The sequence below is a fragment of the Priapulus caudatus genome, unplaced genomic scaffold (assembly GCF_000485595.1).
Source record: "Priapulus caudatus unplaced genomic scaffold, Priapulus_caudatus-5.0.1 Scaffold92, whole genome shotgun sequence".
Classification (NCBI taxonomy): Eukaryota; Metazoa; Priapulida; class Priapulimorpha; order Priapulimorphida; family Priapulidae; genus Priapulus; species Priapulus caudatus.
In genome coordinates, this window is record NW_014577153.1 from 75,147 (window position 1) to 81,134 (window position 5,988).

A 5,988-nucleotide genomic window follows, 5' to 3' on the forward strand; every position below is an offset into this window, starting at 1 on the left:
ATATGTAACCCTTCACTCCACCACAGACCTGTAGCTCTACAAATGTAGCCCTTCGCTCCACCACAGACCTGTAGCTCTACCTATGTAGGCTTTCACTCCACCACAGACATGTAGCTCTACCTATGTAACCCTTCACTCCACCATAGACTTGTACCCCTACATATGTAACCCTTCACTCCACCACAGACCTGTAGCTCTACCTATGTAACCCTTCACTCCACCATAGACTTGTACTCCTACATATGTAACCCTTCACTCCACCACAGACCTGTAGCTCTACCAATGTAATCCTTCACTCGACCACAGACCTGTAGCTCTACCTATGTAACCCTTCACTCCACCACAGACTTGTACCCCTACATATGTAACCCTTCACTCCACCACAGACCTGTAGCTCTACCCATGTAATCCTTCACTCGACCACAGACCTGTAGCTCTACCTATGTAACCCTTCACTCCACCACAGACCTGTAGCTCTACCTATGTAATCCTTCACTCCACCACAGACCTGTAGCTCTACCTATGTAACCCTTCACTCCACCACCGACCTGTAGCTCTACCTATGTATGCCTTCACTCCACCCACAGACCTGTAGCTCTACCCATGTAACCCTTTACTCCACCACAGACCTGTAGCTCTACCCATGTAACTCTTCTCTCCACCACAGACCTGTAGCTCTACTTATGTAACCCTTCACTCGACCACAGACCTGTAGCTCGCACGCACGCACGCACACACACACACATGATACAGATGGCATAACTATAAAACTGTGATGTATTTGTATTCAGCTGGAAAACGAAGAGAACATCGCAGTACTGCACGACAAGGATCCCGATGTTCTACTCGAGACTGTGAGGGAACATGGCCGCCACTTAGAGGAACTGGCCGCGGGCACGGCCAGAAACGAAGTAAGAAGGATCCATCTCCCTGTCCTTATTTCTTACAGCATTATCCACGCCGCTTCAAATACCCTCACACCGGCCCTATCTCACCCATTAGCGAGACCAAAGCTTGGTAAACTCATTGCCAAATAATTTAATCGATTACATTCAATGAGGATTACATTCACTTATACGTTCAAACATATTCGAGTACATTGCTTTAGAAATGCACCGTACGACAGCACGCCCATCCTATATATACGCCCGCGTTCGTAAATTTTTTCTCTCTCTCAGTTAGCGTTTCTCTTCTTTTTTTGCGTGCGCATTTTTCACGCATGATGTACGACGTCTATATATAGGAAATAGAATGGCTGAACAAAATCGTCACCTGCATTCAAGACGAATGGGCGTCGAGCAAAGACGTCATCACAAACTTAAAGAAGGTAGTCGATCAACTTCATCAAAATGTCAAAATCCTCGAGGATGGGTTTGTGGAGATGAACAGCCAGCGCGACAAAAAACCGACGGGTAGGACTCTGGTTTAGTTTCTCACCGTCATCTTCAATTATAGTCCATGATCAGGGCCGTAGGCTGAGCAAATTCCTCGGCGGGGGGGGGGGGCAAAATTTAATGACTCGACTGTGTAACGATGAGCAACGGGCACAGCTCTTGATCGACGTCCATAGTGTGGTAGCGGTGGGTCTGAGACAAGGCTTTCACGGATAAGTGACCAAAAAATTACGTTAGGGTTATTTACGATTATTAGCTTTTTTAAAAATTTTGCTCCCAAAATCTAGGCAGGGGGCAGCCGCCCCCTTGCCCCCAGAGGCTACGGCCCTGATGATACAAACAGCCCTGTCACACATCAGCTATATAATAATGTATATACAATAGATAGCATACTAATATTATCACAACCATGTAAATTTCCAATCTGACATTCAATTCCAAATCTAACATAGAGACGGCGGGTTCACATAAAATCTATGTGGCAGGTGATATATGGCCGAGTTTTAACAATCTGGACGCTGCTGCGATTTGACGTCATTTGTCTTGTTTTCAGTTGTGATGAGAGAAGCATCGTCAGACATAGTAGTCACAAGTAAAGTTGGTAAGCTAACTAAAGCTGGGTTTACACTACCGACTTTGTGTTGGCGAATTGGCGAATTGGCGAATTGGCAAATTGGACCAACTTTCCAACTATGAAACCGACATTCGGCAGTGTAAACGCAAAAGTTGCGCGACCAGCCAGCAATCGCAACTAGTTGGGAGATTTGAACATGTTCTATTTTCGCCAACTCGGAGTTGCCGAATTGCGAAATTGGTCCAATTCGCCAATTCGCCAACATGAAGTCGGTAGTGTAAACCCAGCTTAAAGTGATGTCAAACGTGACCCCCCCAACCCAAGTAAAGTCTGTTAACTGACCCCCCCACCCCAAGTAAAGTCTGTTAGCTATCGCCACCCCCACACCCCAAGTAAAGTCTGTTAGCTGAACCCACCCCCACACCCCAAGTAAAGTCTGTAAGCTAACTAACGTAATGTCAAACGTGACCCCACACCTCAAGTAAAGTCTGTTAGCTGACCCCACCCCCACAGTCCAAGTAAAGTCTGTTAGCAAACTAACGTGATGTCAAACGTGACCCCACCCCAAGTAAAGTCGGTAAGCTAACTAACGTAATGTCAAACGTGACCCCACCCCAAGTAAAGTCGGTAAGCTAACTAACGTGATAATAAAAACAAAAATACAATACAAACAGAGCTCAGTATTTGTGAAGAAATTCATTCATCGTTGGATCAGTATCTTCGGCGCTCCACAGAAATTGTACAGTGACAATTGGGGTGAATTTAACAATAGGGAGGTACACGACATGTGCGAGAATTTCAACATTGAAGTGAAGACGACTGCGGCATCCAGCCCATGGAGCAATGGTGCTCTGGAGAGACACAATCAGACACTCACTTCGATTCTCTTGAAAGTAAAATCCGAGAGAAACTGTGATTGGGAGACTGCCCTCTGTTAGGCACTCATGGCCAAGAACAGTCTGTGTAACGTTCATGGTTACAGTGCCTATCAGCTGGTGTTTGGTCTCAACCCCAATTTGCCATCCGTCCTAACAGATAAACCACCTGCACTAGAAGGACAAACTACCAGTCGAGTGGTTGGAGAACATATTGCGTCACTGTTCGAGGCCAGGAGAGCATTCACGGAGGCAGAAAGTTCCGAGCGCATTAGACGCGTTACGAAAGCAAATCCGGCCTATATGTGCAGTCTATTACCCTAGTGATATAGTCTACTACAAGCGTCCTGACAGTCTGGAGTGGAAAGGTCTCGCTGTTGTCACTGGACGAGATGGTGTGGTAGTTGTTGTGCGACATGGCGGTCTAGTGGTTCGCGTTCATCAGTGTAGATTCAGAAAAGTGGCCGATCCAGAGATTGATCGCAAGGAGCCAATAGGGGAGATCACCCCGACAAATACAGAACACACGACTGTACACACTGAAACTGTGGTCGTTGATGATGCGTCGGATGATGATCATGAAGCACCGGGTACAAGACAGGAGCCCGCATGTACACCAATGGTGAAAGCAGGACAGGTAATTACGTATACAGATGGAGATACTGGGGCAACAGTTACTGCAACAGTTCTTAGTCGAGCTGGAAAAGCGAATAGAAAATATAAACATTGGTACAATTTGGAATATGTCGATAATGACAACTCCGAGAGTGAAATACAGCCAGTTGATATAAGTCAACTATCAGATGTGAAAGTTGTTGGGCCCTACATACATGTACCACAAACTCAGCAAGTGGATGACAGTGTACTAGTGGCGAGCGATGTCTCTTTTACCGACGCAAAGTTAGCAGAAATTGAAAACTGGAGAAAATATGAGGTTTTTGCGGAAGTAGAGGATATTGGACAAAAGGGGTGTGTACCCTGAAAGACACTCTTGGGGGCATCATACCGAAAGCGAGACTGGTTGCCCGGGGGTTTGAGGAGATTGCAACTGACATTCAGAAGGACTCGCCAACGTGTGCGGAGGAATCGTTGAAAATGATTCTAGCCATCATCGCAAACAACTATTGGAAACCACAGTCAATGGACATTAAAACTGCATATCTACAAGGACATAAATTGAAAAGAGATATTTATCTCAAACCGCCATGGAAAAGATGGAAACTGCAATGGAAAAGTCTGGCATCTTCACAAGTGTGTTTGGACTGAACGATGCATCTTTGTATTGGTACAACAGAGTGCGCACTGTCATGATTGAACTTGGTGCAAAAGTTTCCAAAGTGGATCCGGCCGTGTTCTACTGGTTGGACGAGTCTGGTAGATTGATGGGAGTACTGGCTTGTCATGTGGATGACTTCATTTGGGGAGGAACTCCTGAGTTTCAAACAACAATCATTGAAAGTATCAGGACAACGTTCAATGTTGGTAGAGAAGATGCTGGAACATTCAAATATATCGGCATGAATATTTCGTATAAGAATGGGGACATTTATCTCAACCAGAACGAATACGCTGAGAGTCGTGCACCTATTCAGATTGACAAGGCCAGATCATTGCAGAAAGATGCAGATGTAACGGACAGCGAGCGTCAGATATTGAGGTCTAAAGTCGGTCAGATTCTGTGGATAGCACACCAGAGTAGACCAGATATCATATTTGATGCTAGTAACTTGGCAGCGACTATCAAACATGCTAAAGTGAGTGATCTGTTGGATGCTAATAAGCTGATTAAGAGGGTCAACTCTGAGAAATTAGCACTCAAGTTCCAACGTCTTGAAGGACAGTTATCAATGTTTGTCTACAGTGATGCTTCACTCGGAAATCGGACTGATGGTAGCACACAGGGTGGGCATCTGGTTTGTCTAGTTGATGAACATGGAAAACTGGTGCCAATATGTTGGAGTTCTAAGAAAATTCGTAGGGTCGTCCGTAGTACCCTAGCCGCAGAGACACTTTCTTTGGCTGATGGTATAGACACGGGTGTGTTTTTGTTGGCACTGTTCGCAGAGCTTACCACTGGAGTGCCGGATTCCATGACAATACCACTGGTCTGTGTAACTGACTGCAAGTCATTATGTGAGGCGATGAAGTCTACAAATTGTGTTACAGAGAAACGTTTGAGGATAGAAATAAGTGTAATTAAAGACATGATCGAAAGTGGACAGGTTCGAGAAATTAGGTGGTCTAACACTGACACTCAGTTAGCGGATTGTCTCACAAAACGTGGCGCATCTCCACTAGTTCTGATGAAAACTCTGGAAACGTGTATTATTCCGCAATAATACACTTGTGACGAGACGTGAATGAACATTTTGCAATCAGTGACAATTTATTGCATTATGACTCTCAGACAACAATATTTATAATAGCATCAGTGCTAATTGTTTGTTACAAACTGCTCAAACATAATCATACATGTGTATGGTTCAGTAATTTGTTTGTGTTTATCTTGTATATTTTTGCATGTCTGAGTAAGTTCATGCTTGGGTATGTGTTGTGTGTGCTAACAACAACAAACTTTTTTTTCATTTGCTGTTTATTGTATTTAATCATTTATAAAACAAAAGACAGTGGAGATTGTTAACTTTGTACTATCTGTATACATGCCAACTTTAATGAGAGTTATTTCCTTTTCCGTCTGGATAGGAAGCGAATGCCCAGCTCGCGCATGTGCGAGAGGGGGCTTGTTGTTGGGGTGCTGTGATGTGCTGTTTGAAGTAAAGGTTTGAAGTAAACAAAGTCTGTACTGTTTGAGTGAGTTTGTAGTATTATCGATCCAACAGTGGTGACGTTAGTGGACGGACAGGGAGCATCGCAGCGTTGCGGCGCGTCCCAACGGACGACTATCGGGAGCGGATGGACCCAGCAGACGACTGCGGTGGCCGCCGCCAGCAGGGGATGGTTCGAGTTGGCTCCCGCCGCCCGCATCACAGGTACGCTGTTAGCGGTCACGTCCCTCTGTATAGCGACCGGCTGTGCGTGCATGCGTGGCTGTTGTATGCAGGTTCGACTGTATGTTGTTTTGGCGTTCTGTCCCCCCTCTCTCTCTCTCTCTCTCTCTCTCTCTCTCTCTCTCTCTCTCTCTCTC

At 45.4% G+C, this 5,988-nt stretch overlaps 1 protein-coding gene and 1 long non-coding RNA gene across 2 annotated transcripts in view; both read left to right on the top strand.

The window, feature by feature from the left end:
- The window catches only part of LOC106804919 (tetratricopeptide repeat protein 17-like), a 12,471-nt gene that overhangs the window by 1,874 nt on the left and 4,609 nt on the right, over positions 1-5,988 (top strand). The gene's annotated exons all lie outside the window — the stretch shown is intronic.
- Positions 1,380-5,829, top strand: LOC106804920. The gene is made up of 3 exons (XR_001393378.1): positions 1,380-1,412; positions 1,948-1,995; positions 5,684-5,829. It is a non-coding gene; the product is annotated as an uncharacterized LOC106804920 (long non-coding RNA).